Source organism: Microtus pennsylvanicus, chromosome 11 (assembly GCF_037038515.1).
Source record: "Microtus pennsylvanicus isolate mMicPen1 chromosome 11, mMicPen1.hap1, whole genome shotgun sequence".
In the NCBI taxonomy this organism is placed as follows: domain Eukaryota; kingdom Metazoa; phylum Chordata; class Mammalia; order Rodentia; family Cricetidae; genus Microtus; species Microtus pennsylvanicus.
In genome coordinates this window covers 45,447,150-45,461,481 of record NC_134589.1, presented here as the reverse complement: position 1 = coordinate 45,461,481, position 14,332 = coordinate 45,447,150, and the positions used below count along the sequence as shown (strand labels likewise).

The 14,332-nt window shown below is 49.4% G+C and overlaps 1 protein-coding gene across 4 annotated transcripts in view; it reads right to left on the bottom strand.

The window, feature by feature from the left end:
- The window catches only part of Rph3al (rabphilin 3A like (without C2 domains)), a 141,428-nt gene that overhangs the window by 101,056 nt on the left and 26,040 nt on the right, over nt 1-14,332 (bottom strand). The window contains exon 1 of one of the 4 annotated variants that reach the window (XM_075991621.1): nt 6,185-6,277. The exons of the other annotated variants lie outside the window; for them this stretch is intronic. The gene's annotated coding sequence lies outside the window, so the exon portion shown is untranslated. Of the gene's footprint in view, nt 1-6,184; nt 6,278-14,332 lie in introns of those variants that run through there. 4 annotated transcript variants of the gene reach the window in all.

Genomic DNA, 14,332 nt, shown 5'->3' with positions numbered 1-14,332 from the left:
GGGGAAAAAAGGGGGGGAGGGGAGAGGGAGCAGAAAACAAAACTCTGTTCTGTCTCATCACATTTATGACACGCATTTACATGGACACACACATGACTGCACAAACACACACAACTCTAAACAGCTATCACTCCTAGTGAGTATCACTCTCACTGTCTATAACCCCAGCTTTAATTCCCCCTCATCACCTTGAAATAATACAAATCACATGTTTAACTGCCAGGCTCTTTCTATAAGTAGCCTGATGTGGCCCACTGCCTTAGATCGGTATCTGTCACCCTGATAAAGACCATGACCCCCCCAAAAGCAAACACACACACACAATGTAGGGATGGAAGGACTTGTTTGGCTTCCATATGCCAGGCCATAGTCTATTGAGGGAAGCTGAGGCAGGAAGTCAAGGCAAGAACTGACAGAGGGCATGAAGAAACACTGCCACCTGGCTTTCCACGCGGCTTTCTCGGCCTGCTTTCTTATAGCACCAGGACCACCTGCGCAGGAGTGGCCCCATCCACAGGGGCCTGGACCCCCCACATCTGTCATTAATCAAGAAAATGCCCCACAGGCTTGCCCCAGGAATTTACGCAACGGAGGTCCCTCTTCTCAGAGGAGTCTCGTGTAGGTCTCTATTTGGCAAAAAACTAACCAGGACACCTACTTTCCCTCTGAAAACCCTACAGATTCATGCCATCAAGAGCGTCAGGTTTTCCTGTTCACTTTAAGAACACCTGTGAGGTCGGGCTGACAGCACAAGCCTTTAATCCCAGCATTTAGGGGCCAGAGGCAGGCAGATTACTGTAACTTTGACGTCAGCCTGGTCTACAATGTGAGTTCCAGGACAGTCAGAGAGGTTAAACAGAGAAACCCTGTCTCAAAAAACCACACACACACACACACTCCACCTGGGAGTTGTCTGGGCCATCCAGAACGCAAAAAATGCATATCTGAAAGGCCACCAAAGCAAAGGATGTCGCTCCACAGAAGCACCGCGGACCATTCCAGTGGAGCCATGTGGTGTGTGCCCCAGCTGGACACAGGGTCAGTAGCCCCCCAAATAGTACTGAATGTTGGCAGCAGCTTAGTGTCAGGTCTGGAGGCAGATTCTCTGGCTCAGCATCTCCAGGTGAACAGAGCCCCAAGAGGTGCCTCTTTAGTCACAGAGAGAGCTCCAGGTGGGATTAGCATCCATGAATGCCCTGTCACATAGAGAGCTCCTCACTGAAAAGACCCACTGTCCCAGACCAGAAGAGGAGCCAACACAGAACAAAAGCTATCCCAGAAGCAGCTGATGAAAGAGAAACCTAGGATGTGGGAAGAGATTCAGCATAAGATAAATGCAAATGAAAGACTTTTGTGTGTTTAAAAGAGTTCATGCTGGGTGTGGTGGCGCATACTTGTGTTCTGGGCACTTGTGAGGTAAAGGTGGGTGGATCTCTGAGTTCGAGGCCAGCCTGGTCTACATAGTTAGTTCTAGGACAACCAGGGCTACATAGTGAGACCCTGTCTCAAGAAAGAAAGAAAAGGAAGGAAGGAAGGAAGGAAGGAAGGAAGGAAGGAAGGAAGGAAGGAAGGGAAAAAAGAAAAGAAAAATAAAGAAAAAAAGAAAGTTAGTTCATGTTAGAGGCAGCCTGAGTAAGTCCACGTCAGCCTGGGCAGCTTCAAGCTATCCAGCCTCAAAATGAAAGTTAAATGGGGGGTACAGATGTAGCTTAGTGACAGAGGGCTTGCCTGCCATGTAAACACTCTGGGTTCAAGCAGCAGCACTGCAAACAAAAGAAAGCCCTCTCCCTCCTCCAAAAATGTGGCAAGGGTAGAATATTTTCTTAGCATGTTCAAGACCAGGAGTTCAATTCTAAGCAGCAAACATAAACAAGGATTTCATCTGAACGTCATGTCAGTCAAACATTCCCAGGTGTTTCATCTGAGCCCCTAAAGATTAAGGACCAGGTGCCTCATCCATGCCCAGCAGCTGCCACTGCTATGCTCTCCTTCCTGCCATCCTCAACACTCACACATGCCAATCACTGCCCCCATCATATTCAGGAGGCCACCTGCAGTGAACCCACCTCCTACAGTCCAAAGAGTATCATTTCCCCAAGATTTTAGCCTTTTATTTTTTAGTCTTCATCCTACAGCATCCTAGAGAAGTGGCAAGCCGTTTTTTCTCCATGTTACATGTGGTCCTTTCTCTAGGGTAGGTTCCTCTTGGGGGAGGAGCCCTCAATCTGTTTCTGAGTCACAGGCTCCTCTTTCTATGAACACTCACAGTCCTTCCGTAAGGACAGAGGGCCTACTTCTGGTCCCTGTGGGCTCCTGGTATCAGAACCTATGGGCTCCTGGATCAGAATCTCCTGGCTCCTGTCTTGCGTTTAGCACAAGCTTTTTCCTAGGAAGTTTGTCACATGGTAAATAGCACACACAGCATTGGGAAACGAATGTCGTGACTTTGCTGGGCAGACCCATGCTAGTGTGTGCCAAGTGATGACCCACTTAAGTTTAACTTTTAATTTACAAGGTCCACCCACAACTTACGTCTTCCAGCAGATAGGAGCCTCAGAACTGACAAAATGCTACCTTGTGAAGCCTTAAGGCTATAACACGTTTGCAACTCCTTGTGAGCCCCTCCCTAGAACATATTTAAAACGAGAGGCTGGGTGGCAAAGTCTTTTAAAAAAATAAGATCATAACCATCTTAAATTTAATCTTATTTCACTTCCTTTCTAAAAGTGTTTTTCTAAGTAATTACTTTTTAACAATATAGCGCATGTCCTTGTACAAATCACTTATTCAGGCATGGTAGCATATGACTGTAGTCTCAGCCGTCCAGAGGCAGAGACAGGAAGGTCACAAATTCAGGGCCAGCTTGGGCTACCCAAGGGCTTTTCTCAGGAAAGAAAATAAACTTTAAACTTTTCTGATCAAAACCATTTTTTTTTCTGCACCACAGACAAAAACTGCAATCTTCCCAACATGAGTGTCCCAGCTGTCACCAACACACCCCTCCACACTGTCACCCCACTCTGAGAGCTCGTACGGTGATGGCCAATAGGCCCTCATTACTCTAGGCTGACAATGCTTTGTGTCTTTATTTCTCTGAGGCCCACGTGCCCTCCCTAGGGACACAGAGACGCATTTCTTTGTTTACTTGTTAATTTCCACGTGGTCCCCCAGGGAGAAGGGTCACCTCTGTCATGTCACAAGGAGCGTGGGATGCATCTGGAACGAACCAGTCAATAGTGTGACTAATGCTGGGATTGTGTGAACTAAGGCAGGGGTTCAGGGACGAAGGCACAGTGACAGAGGATCCTGTGGCAGTCCCAGGAGGAGGGGGAGGGCTTCCTTGGAGTGGAGGAGTCTGGCAGGCATCCAGCAGTGGGCCGGCTTGCCTGGGACTGTCCTCCCAGAGGCGCCAAGGAGGAAACCTGCTGGTGGCCTCCTGATGGCTGGGCCAGAAAGGAACACAGAACCAGACTGGCGGACAGGAAGGAGACTTGTTGGACAGGGGAGTGATTGTACCCACCCGAGTTCACACGGTTCCTAGCACCAACTCTGGACAGAGCAGGGGCTCCAGACAGCTATGAAAACAGCAATGAATTCTCAAGCTTCCCTAGAAGTAGGGCTGCTTAGGCAGCTACTGTGCATGGTCACCCAATATCCAGGCCAAGGCCGGTGGTTAAGTGATCATACACCTTCCCAAAGAGAGAATGTTTACACCGGCAGTTCTCAACCTGTGGGTCACGACCCCTTTGGGGGTCGCATATCAGATATTTACATTAAGATTCATAACAGTAGCAAAATTACAATTATGAAGTAGCAAGAAATAAAGTTATGGTTGGGGGTCACCACAACATGAGGAACTGTATTAAAGGGTCACAGCATTAGGAAGGTTAAGAACAATCTTCTTAGATGCTGAAGTTATTTTAAAAATTAAAAGACCACAAATAAATAAATAAATTTAAAAGAATGCTTTTTCCCACCCTGAGGCATCCACACCCCGAAACATCTTCCATAAAGGAGTGGTCAGGCCTGTGCGGACCGCAGGCTCATGCTGACACCGCCCTTGCCTTGCACCCACAGCACAGGCAGAATCAATGCTCCAAAATGTTGCTGCCCAGGACTGAGTGCACTGGCGCTCTCCAGCCCCACACCCTGCAGGGGCCGCCCCACATTCACAGAGGGAGGAATGATTTGTGTTCCCAGGTAGATTTGCCTGGGATCTGGCTGCTAGGGACATCCCACCTACCGTACCACCTGGACTAGGCAGGCCTCCCCTAGCCGCCTGGGACTGAGAAGGCCCTCAAAGGGTGAATGCCTGGGGTTTGAAACAAAGTTGGTGTTTGAACTGATGGACTTCTCAAGCGGGAAGGAAGAAACGGGATAGTCATAAACTAGGTGACCCGGGTGCACACAGGTCGTGCTGATGAATGAATCCCTGACCCTGGGCCGTCAGCCAGGGCCGGCTGAACCAAACCCAGGCAGGAAACTGCACACTTCCTGGTCTGGCCACAGAAAAGCTTCCTTCAGCTCACCCCACCTACTTCCCTTACAGCATTCCAGAACATTCTGTGCTAGGCCAGGAGGCACTGGGGCCATCGCAGGGTTCTCTTCCCCATTACCCTCCCAGGACATCCAGAACAGGACACCCAGACAGCACGCCCCCCCCCACCCCTTCGCGCCCCAGGTGTCGGTCCTCAGCTTCTGATCTACCACCACGCACAGTTCAGCATTCTCTGTAATGGACCAAGGCTGGTTTCATCTGCCTCAGACCTGACTCTTTCCGATCCAGCTGGCTGTAAACCAGTCAGCAGGTGATGAGTTGTGACCGCATAATTATACTTTTACTTAAGCCTCAGCCTGGTCATCCTGACTCCAAGTCCTGGTACCTAGCACAGAAGAGACTCTTCAAGGACAATCATGAACCACTCTTCTCCTCAGACTCCTTCGATGGCTCCCAATGCCTCCTGAATTAAAAGTCTACACCCTGAGCCTGGTCCTCCGGGCCCTCCAGCCGCTATGGTCTTCTCTATTACAATGCAAATGAACTACATCGAGATCTGGACCTAGGAATCCAGTCTCTCTCCTTCCAGGCCCACATCCTGCCCCTCCTGGGCCCACTTCACTCTCCCATGAACCCTTTCTTTCTCACTGCATTCTAGAAGGCTGCTCCCAAGCCTAGGAGGGCTCTGAGACTATTCTCCACTTCATATTTTCCTGTATCAGTTCATGCTTTTGCTCAAATTCATTTGAAAAGGAAACTTTCCATCTTTATCATAAGTAGAAAAACCACATTACCTGCATAAAGAAAGGCTATGGGTTTTTTTCTAATATACATTAAAATACAAGGTCCTGGGTTCAAATCTCAGTACAGCAAAACAAAACACCCACGGTAGCAAATCAATCAGAAGAATGCTTTAAAAGCCCATCTCTCCAGCATTTCAAACCTAGACATATTCTAAGAAATACAGCTTTTCTCTGCGTATTTATTTTCGTCTCTGGGACTCCTGGGGTTTGGCCCTGCCTCGTGGTTATCTGGAGACTTTTTTTCCAGTTTTATGCTAGCTGACCTCACAAGTGAAACCAGGCACAGACAGACACCCTACTCCCTCTCTCTCCTGCTATTAGGAAGGGCATAGATTGTAGACATTTCTCAAAAGTCATCCAAGCATCACAGAGTCTCCCAGATGCTCCAATGCCAGGGGCGGGGCCTCTGGCTGTGGTTTCTTGGGAAGACAGTAAACTGTAGCCCTGATAATTTGACCAGTGCTACTGTACAGAGCCGGGCTTGTCACAAGCATGCAAGCAACAGAGGAGTGTGACTTGCCAGCTGCATAGTCCCATTCTCTGCCTGGCCCTTGGTCCACCTGTTGTCCAACTTTCCACCCAAACTCAGAAGCCATCACACGGGACCTCGCCCCGGTCCTGTCCTTAGTGGGCAGTAGAATGAAGCATGGTACAAGCAGAAGGCAGCGTCCGAGGCGGAGGCTCCTGGCCAGCCTCCAGTCCACTACCTTTCCACCGCCAGGCAAGTCTCCGTGAACCATTACCGGAAGGAACACTTGCCCAGCGTGCTGCACCCCTTCCCCACAATAAAGTCTGGAAAAGCCCCTGCAGGCACCAGCCAGGAAAGACATACAAAGAGAGAGCTTCCTGGGTCCTTAGAGCCCCGAGAGTCAGCAGCACCTACCAGGAAGCAATGGGCCCAGCTGAGACAGGGTTACGCAGAGCCCCAGCAGAAGGAGGGCCTCCCTTCCGAGATGGTTGTCAAGGGCGACCCAGGTGCTGCAAATCAACATTTGAACCACTCTGACTTAACTCAATAAGTAACAGCTCTGGTGGAAGGCCCAGCTGGAGCCAAACTCAGGCCTGGATTCTCTCCCTCGTGCAGGGAAGCTGGCCCAGGCCATCCCACAACCGTACCAGAGACCAAGTGCCACAGAGACAGTAGCAGACAGACAGATGCAGACGATTCCCCTCCAAGGCAGGGCCCCGGGGTGGGGGGAGGTTTACATCCTCCGGGGAATGTGTTTTCAGTCTGGATACATAAAAAATTGTCATTTTTTGAAATAGGGTCTTGCTGTATATTCCAGGCTGGCCTTGAACTCAGGGTCCTATTGCTTCAACCTTGCAAGTAACTGGAATTATAAGCACGTGCCACCATGCCAGCGCTGGAGGGCTTGTCTGTCTGTTGCTGTTAGGAAGGGCATAGATTGTAGACATTTCTCAAAAGTCATGGTGGGAACCCAAGCATCACAGAGTCTCCCAGATGCTCCAATGCCAGGAGTGGGGCCTCTGACTGTGGTTTCTTGGGAAGACCGTAAACTGTAGCCCTGATAATTTGACCAGTGCTACTGTAGAAGAACAGCCTCCCAAAGGCAGTCACCTGAGCAAAATGGCAATGGGAAAAGCCTGTTGCAGCCAGAGCATGGTCCAGGCCGATGTCTGCATTCAAGGACGGGGATGACAAAGGGCTCACTACTGACCTTTTCAGAGCACAAACAATCTAGTAAAGGAAGAAAATGTTTTGACGGTCAAAGCACAGCGACCTTATCCCCATGGAGATAAAAACAAATGTTAAGAAGCGTGTCCAGTGGACATAATCAATCACCCAGGGCTTCTCAGATGGGGTTCTGAGGGGCCGGAGGACACTGATATAATTCAGGGATGCTGTGGTAGGTGGGAGGGGAGTGGGCAACTTTCCTACCCAACCAGAGAGCCATGTGTGGTGGCACATGCCTTAATTCCAGCACTTGGGAGGCAGAAGCAGACAGATCTTTGTGAGTCTGAGGCCAGTTTCCAGGCTGTATAGTGAGACCTTGTCTTAAAAACAAAACAAAGTAAAAACTGAACAAGCTTGCCAGTACAACTCAGCCTTCCAGGTAAGACTCCATTTGAAGAAAAGAGTCTGCGGTTTACAGTGCATACCAGTGGGCTGGGGTGCAGCCCAGCAGGCAGAGCCTAGCCCTAGTAAGCAAAGCAAAGTTCCATCCCCAGCTCAGAGAAATAGAAAAGAGCAGTCTTGGTTGGCAAGCCGCAAGCTGTGGATTAAGAAACTGGATTAGGAAGGCACCCCTCAGGGTGTGTCTGTGATGATTTTCCCAGACAGTTTGGATCATGGGAGCTCTGATTTACTGGTGGATTAATCCATCTATAGATTTAAAATATGATGACACTATAGTGGGAGGTGGGGCCTCACTAGACGAAGCAGGTCACACAGGTTGTGTCCTGGGGGTTACGTCTTGCCCTGACGCATTGCCTTCTCATCTCTGCCCCTGCTTCTGCCACATGCTTCCACTGCCATGATGTTCCATCCATGGGATGGAAGGATGGCACACTGAGCCCTCTGAAACCATGAGCTCGGATAAACAATTCCCCCTTTAAGTTGTTTTCCTTGGACATTTGCTATAGCAGCAAGAGGGAAGCAGCTAATACTAAAGTGAAAAAGGAAAATAAAAAACTCGGTGAAGTACTGAAAGGGGGGAAGTGGCAGAAGTTCCCAAGGCTTGTGGGGTGCCACTGCCACAGGGCAGCTGTTCTCAGAAGCAGCCGTGCACATGTACTGAGCTCAGAAGTCCTGTGTCAGGGCCCAGCCTGGCTGCTCTGTCTAGTCCCTGCAGGACCAGCCACCAGGTGGACCTGGTCACACACTGCAAGTGACAACAACTTCTGGTCAAGATCTGAGCTGAGATGAGCATCCCAGAGAGACTAACCCTGGCAAGGAGAGGCACTGGAGCATCCTAGGATTTAAGCATGCCAGGGAAAAGCTGTTTCCCCTCCCCCGCACAAAATAGCTTACTGCACATGAGGGAACTATATAGGAATGCTAGGAGTTCCCGTACAGGGATGTGGGAAACCTCCATCAGAAAGTCCAGGATGCCTCTTACAGGAAGGTGTGAAGAGAGCTGGTGTTCACATTCTGTGTGAACCAGAACTGTAGGGATGCCACCACACCTGCAGATGGTAGCCTTAACCCCGCAGCACCAAGGTCCAGACAGCTGTGCATTTTGGACTCAGAAGATAATTCTACCCTTTAGCAAAGCACAGGCCCTGGGCCTCTGCTGGCCTCATGTGATGGACATCCATCTTGCTGTCCAGCTTCCTTCTCCAGGCTTAAGTAATCATGTGATCCTTCTGGAAAAAGATAAACTGGCCCCTGCTTCTTCCTCCTGAGGAAGTGGACATGTCCTGAGGAGTGGACATGACTGGCGACCTATTAAAATATCCACCATCCTCCTCCACTTCCTGGAGAATGACTGGCTTAAGGCTGGGCATGTGACCCAGGACAAGGTATGTCTTCCCTGGATTACTGAGAAATATACCTCTCATGACAGTGAGCGGAGGTAATATTGTCATGGGGAGCAAGCACTACAGATGGCATCTTGATGTGTGCAGTGCCCACATGGTTACAAAGGTTCGGAAGTGTTTCGAAGATGATTTGAAAGTTAAGCGGGTGGGGAATATGTGCTGACATAGGGTGTAGAGAAAGGACAGGAGCCCTATTAAGAAGCTTGTGTGTTCCTACAGGTATTAAGATGTAGCAGTTGTTGGTACTGAGGTTTCTACCTTTAATAACAGGAAGTGAGTGCTGGGTAGAGACGGCATGGGAAGTGAGCAATGGGTAGAGCGGTGGTGTGGAAGGGAAACGGTGCCAGCGGTGCTAGTGTTGGAAATCCCGTAGCCATCTTGCTGTCTCTCAGAAACAGCCAGTCTGGAAATGATGCTTAGGGAGTCAACAGATGGAAGTAAATATTCCTGAAGATACTGTCAGTCGCTGAGTGCAGCCAAGTCTGACCCACTTTTATGGCTCCCAGGTTGCCAGGCTCATGGGGTCCCATTTTTGCTTCAGGTAGTTTCAACAGGGCCCTGACTTGCAGTCATGAACTCTGAGAAAATCACCTCTGCACAGAACTCATGCACAAGCTAAATAGATTCAGCCCTGGGGGAAGCTGTCTGCTCCTGCAGCTAACTGTCCTTTGAGGCCTGGCTCAGCAGCATTCTGGCCCAGAGGAGTCAGAGCCAGACTGCCTTCCTTCCAATCTCCAGCATTCTCTCCTTGGCTGACTTCTCTTCTGCTGTAGCTGTGGGCCTCACAGGGAACCCTGGCTCCATTTGCTTTCTCTATGGTCCCTGGATGGTGTGTCGGTCACCGTGTGTGATCTACTTTCTTTAAATCACACCTATCTGTGTCTCCAGTTCAGTGATTCCCCCAGAGAGATCCTGCCCCAGCTCATCCCAGACCCTGGCCCCAGGCTATACACTGAGACTGCATCATCCACCTCTGACCATCTCTGCCCTTCCAGACGAGTGCATCCAGAATGATCATGAGAAAGAAGGCGTCTTGCCGACATGAGCACCCTCAGCAGGGTCCTGAGAGTTCCTGGCTTAACACACTGGCTTAAGAACCGGTCAGGCCAGGAGTCACAGCACAGGGCTCTGTCACTGCTTCCTTGCTCTCTAAGCAGGGAAGTAAATGCTAAATTGTTTAATCCATGAACGGGCAAAGTTTGCAAGAGGGAGGCAAGGATGATAAACAGTGATTCACACAGGAAAATAAGCAGTTTGATAATTAATACACACAGCAAATGAAGTTGCTAACTTAGTGACTAAGGCATTTTAAAACGCTCAGAAGAAGCCCGAGAAGACGGCTCAGTGAGTGAAAATCACTTGTCATGTAAGCCTGAGGCCTGGAGTTTAAATCCCCAGAACCCACATAAAGGCCAGACACAGCAGTGAAATCATCTATAATTCTGGAGGTCCTACATCCCTGTATCTTAGTTATTTATCTCGATGTTGCAGCAAAATTCCTATGGTGATTTGAATGAGAACAACCCCCAAAGGCTCATACATTTGAATGCTGGGGTCCCACTTGGTGGAACTGTTTGGGAAGGATTAGAGGGTGTGGCCTTATTGAAGGGGATATGTCACGGGGAGTGGGGCTATGAGGTTTTACAAACCCATGCCATTTCCCAATTTAGCTCTCTGCCTTCTACGTGCAGATAAGAATGTAAGCTCTCAGCCGGGCAGTGGTGGCGCACGCCTTTAATCCCAGCACTCGGGAGGCAGAGGCAGGCAGATCTCTGGGAGTTCGAGGCCAGCCTGGTCTACAAGAGCTAGTTCTAGGACAGGCACCAAAGCTACAGAGAAACCCTGTCTCGAAAAAAAAAACAAACAAAAAACAAAACAAAACAAAAAAGAATGTAAGCTCTCAGCTACTGCTCCAGCACCATGCCTGCCTGCCGCCATATTCCCTGCCATGATGGTCATGGATTCACCGTCTGAAACTGAAAGCCAATAAACTCTTTCTTCTGTAAGTTGCCTTGGTCACAGTGTCTTATCACAGCAATAGAAAAGTCAGGCTGGAGAGATGGCTCAGAGGTTGAGGATGCTGACTGCTCTTCCAGAGGTCCTAAGTTCAATTCCCAGCAACCACATGGTGGCTCACAGCCATCTGTAATGAGATCTGGTGCCCTCTTCTGGCATGCAGACATACGTGGAGGTAGAACACTGTATTGTATACATAATAAATAAATAAAAAAATCTTAGAAAAAAAAAGTCAGAGCCCAAATACTGACAAGAAGCAACTTATAACAGGAAAGGTGTGTTTGGCTCACAGTCCAAGGGTAAAGTCCATCCTGGCGGAGGAATGATGGCAAGAGCTTAGGCCGCGGTCACTTTGTATCTATCCTCAAGAGGTGGGAAGAGGCAAGCTAATGCCATTAGCCTTGTTTTCTTAATGAAGTTGAGGACCCAAGCCCAGGGAATGGTGCCGTTCACTATTTGGATGGGTTTTTCTACGTCAATTAAGATCATCTATATAATTTCTCAGTAGCATGGTCAGAAACTAACTTAACCTAAATAATCCCTTCCAAGCCTGCCTGAAGGCATGTCTTCTGGGGCTTCCAAATCCTGCCAGGTTGACAATCAATACTCAACATCAAACCCAGGAAGCTCTCAGGTCATCTAACCTAGTGTATCAAGGCACTCTAGCCTGGGGTAGTAAGTGGAAAAACAAAACACCCATCTCAACCAAAGTGAAAGGTGAGTGAAGACTGATACCCAAGGCTGTCCTTGGGGCTCCACATGCATGCCATGGCATGCCTGCACCCACATTCCTACACACAGATGAGCATGCACACACATACGGCACGTCTGCACCCACATTCCTACACACAGATGAACATGCACACACACACACACACACACACACACACACACGGCACACCTGCACCCACATTCCTACACACAGATGAACATGCACACACACACACACACACACGGCACACCTGCACCCACATTCCTACACACAGATGAGCATGCACACACACACACACACACACGGCACACCTGCACCCACATTCCTACACACAGATGAACATGCACACACACACACATGGCACACCTGCACCCACATTCCTACACACAGATGAGCATGCACACACACACACACACACACACACACACACAGCACACCTGCACCCACATTCCTACACACAATGAATGTCCACACAAACACTCAAGAACATTGAGTACGGTGATACATGCCAGTAACCTAGGAGGTAGAGGCAGGAGGACCAGGAGCTCAAGGTCATGCTTTGCTACACAGTGAGTTCAAAACCAGCCTGGGCTACGTAAGACCTTGTCATGAAAGCAAGGAAGGGACGGAGGAAGAGAGAGAGGGAAAAAGAAAGAGAAAGGGAGAAACAGAAAACAAAAACTTAAAGGAGGGAAATAAGAAAAAGTCACAATTACAAGTTAAAAGAAACTTCCGTGAAGACATATTACAAATACATGTTTTAAGCCAAAACGTGTTGTCTCTGTGAACTAGCTGTACGAAGTCCTCCTGCAGGGTGTAATCTAGGTCAGTGGAGGAGCAGCTGGCATGGCAGGACTAGAGCCCACTGTAGATGGAGTCACTCCCCAGTCCAGTGGGTGCAGGCCCCTGTCACTCCTAAGCCCCGTTTCCCAGCTCTGTCCCACCATACCCAAAGAGCAGCCCACAGCTTAAGGTGGCTCTCCACTCAATCCCCCACAGCAGTCCCCTGATCCTGCCACCATCCCTTATACCGGCAGAGCAAGTGGGTTTCATATAGCATGTAGATTCTAAGGAAGTAGCGACGTTTGCCTGGAGTATTAGGTCCTGAAGAGCAGCGAGGCATCCCCAGTCTCAGAGCGGAAGTGATCAATTAGTGATGTCTACCGCGGTGCCGGAGGGGAGCACCTGGATGGCAGTGCTTTCTATGTTTTCTGCCGCATCTTCCTCCTCACTGAGGCTCCAATAGGTGACCACCAAAGGGAGACATTTCCTTCAGATCTAACATGCTTGGTGTCCTCCTTACACACTACACGAACCACACCACTAATTCTGATTCAAATATAGCGAAATGTATTGAACTCAATGGCCTGAATATATATATTCTGCCTCCCCCTGGGTTTGACATTTTAGTTAATCTATATTTTTTCTGATCTTATTTTTATGGGCTTCTATTTAATTACACATGCTCATGTAAACAGATAATCTAAATGTATGTCTGTACACATACCATTATCTATACACAGGCCTGGTACATAGCACCCTACTTTATCCTTTTATCACAAATATCTGTACATTTCTTACATACGACATGTAGGGAAACATGCTCGAGGATCCTCGACTTCCGTGTGCAATATGATGGAGTACTGAGTGGATGGATCAGTACACAGATGGATATCAGAGAACACAACCAAGCAGGGCACAGCCTCTGCCTGAAGGGCTGGAGTACAATCGGGCCCTGGGAGGAGCACAGTACCAGCAATCAGAAGCCAGGCTACTGCCGAAGCTCTTGTCAGCTAGCTGTACTGTACGGGAAGGGGAAGATGACCCATACACCCACCCCCGCCTGCCCAGCCACCCTGAGGTTTTATCAACTATTAGAGGCCTCTAACACAGCCTGCCCCGCTCCCTCTGCTCAGCGACAGCAAATTAAATGCAGAGGTTAGTGGCTGAGTGCATCGACCACGGCTCCGTGCACAGGGCTGGCAATTAGTATTGGAGACAACATTCTAGAGAGACAACAGCACTGGGCCATGAATAATGAGACAGCAAACTGCGTGGCTTCTTCATAAACGCTGCGGGTAAAAGAGCCCCTCGCAAGCTGCATCTGCATTCAGACTGCCCCCGTCCCCCTCTGATGTCTGAGAGCAGCCGCCGACTGCAGGACTTCCACGCTTTGCTTCTCCCAGCAAGGGAGGAAACCCCAGCCAAGATCAATCATACTGCTCAGGACCTGAGATGCGGGCCCCCTGACCCCAGTGTCCCCACAGAAAGGGTGGCACAGCATGCAGTCCCCGTGGGCCAGCTGAAAGAGGAGTATGAGCCAGGGCAGGAAACAGCAGGGCAGTGTGGGCAGGTGCCCCTCCCACAGCCTCCCACAGACTTCAGAGCCCGTCCCCATCCCCTCCAGTCCCCAGTTATAAGTCTATTTATCCCAAGATCGCCAGGGCTCTGCATTGCAAACAGCAGGCAAAAAAGGAGACTGAGGGTCCTTTCAACAAGTTTTTCAGGGGGACACAGGCCAGGCCTTTCTTTTCGGAGATAACCGACAATTTTGCATAGGAAGGAAGACGGTTGATGTTCTAGACTCTTAGCTGACCAGTTAAGGGCTGAAAGGGGAGGATGGGAGATGAAAGGCCGTGTCCGCGAATGAACTCAAGTGACAGAGCCTGTGTAGTTAGCCTCTGGGGGAGACTGACGGGAATGTTGAGCTTATCAAATAGGGGTGAGGAAGAACCTTTTAAAGTAAGGTCACCTGGCATCCTGTCTGATGGCCACCACCTAGCATAGCTCTGTGTTTACACT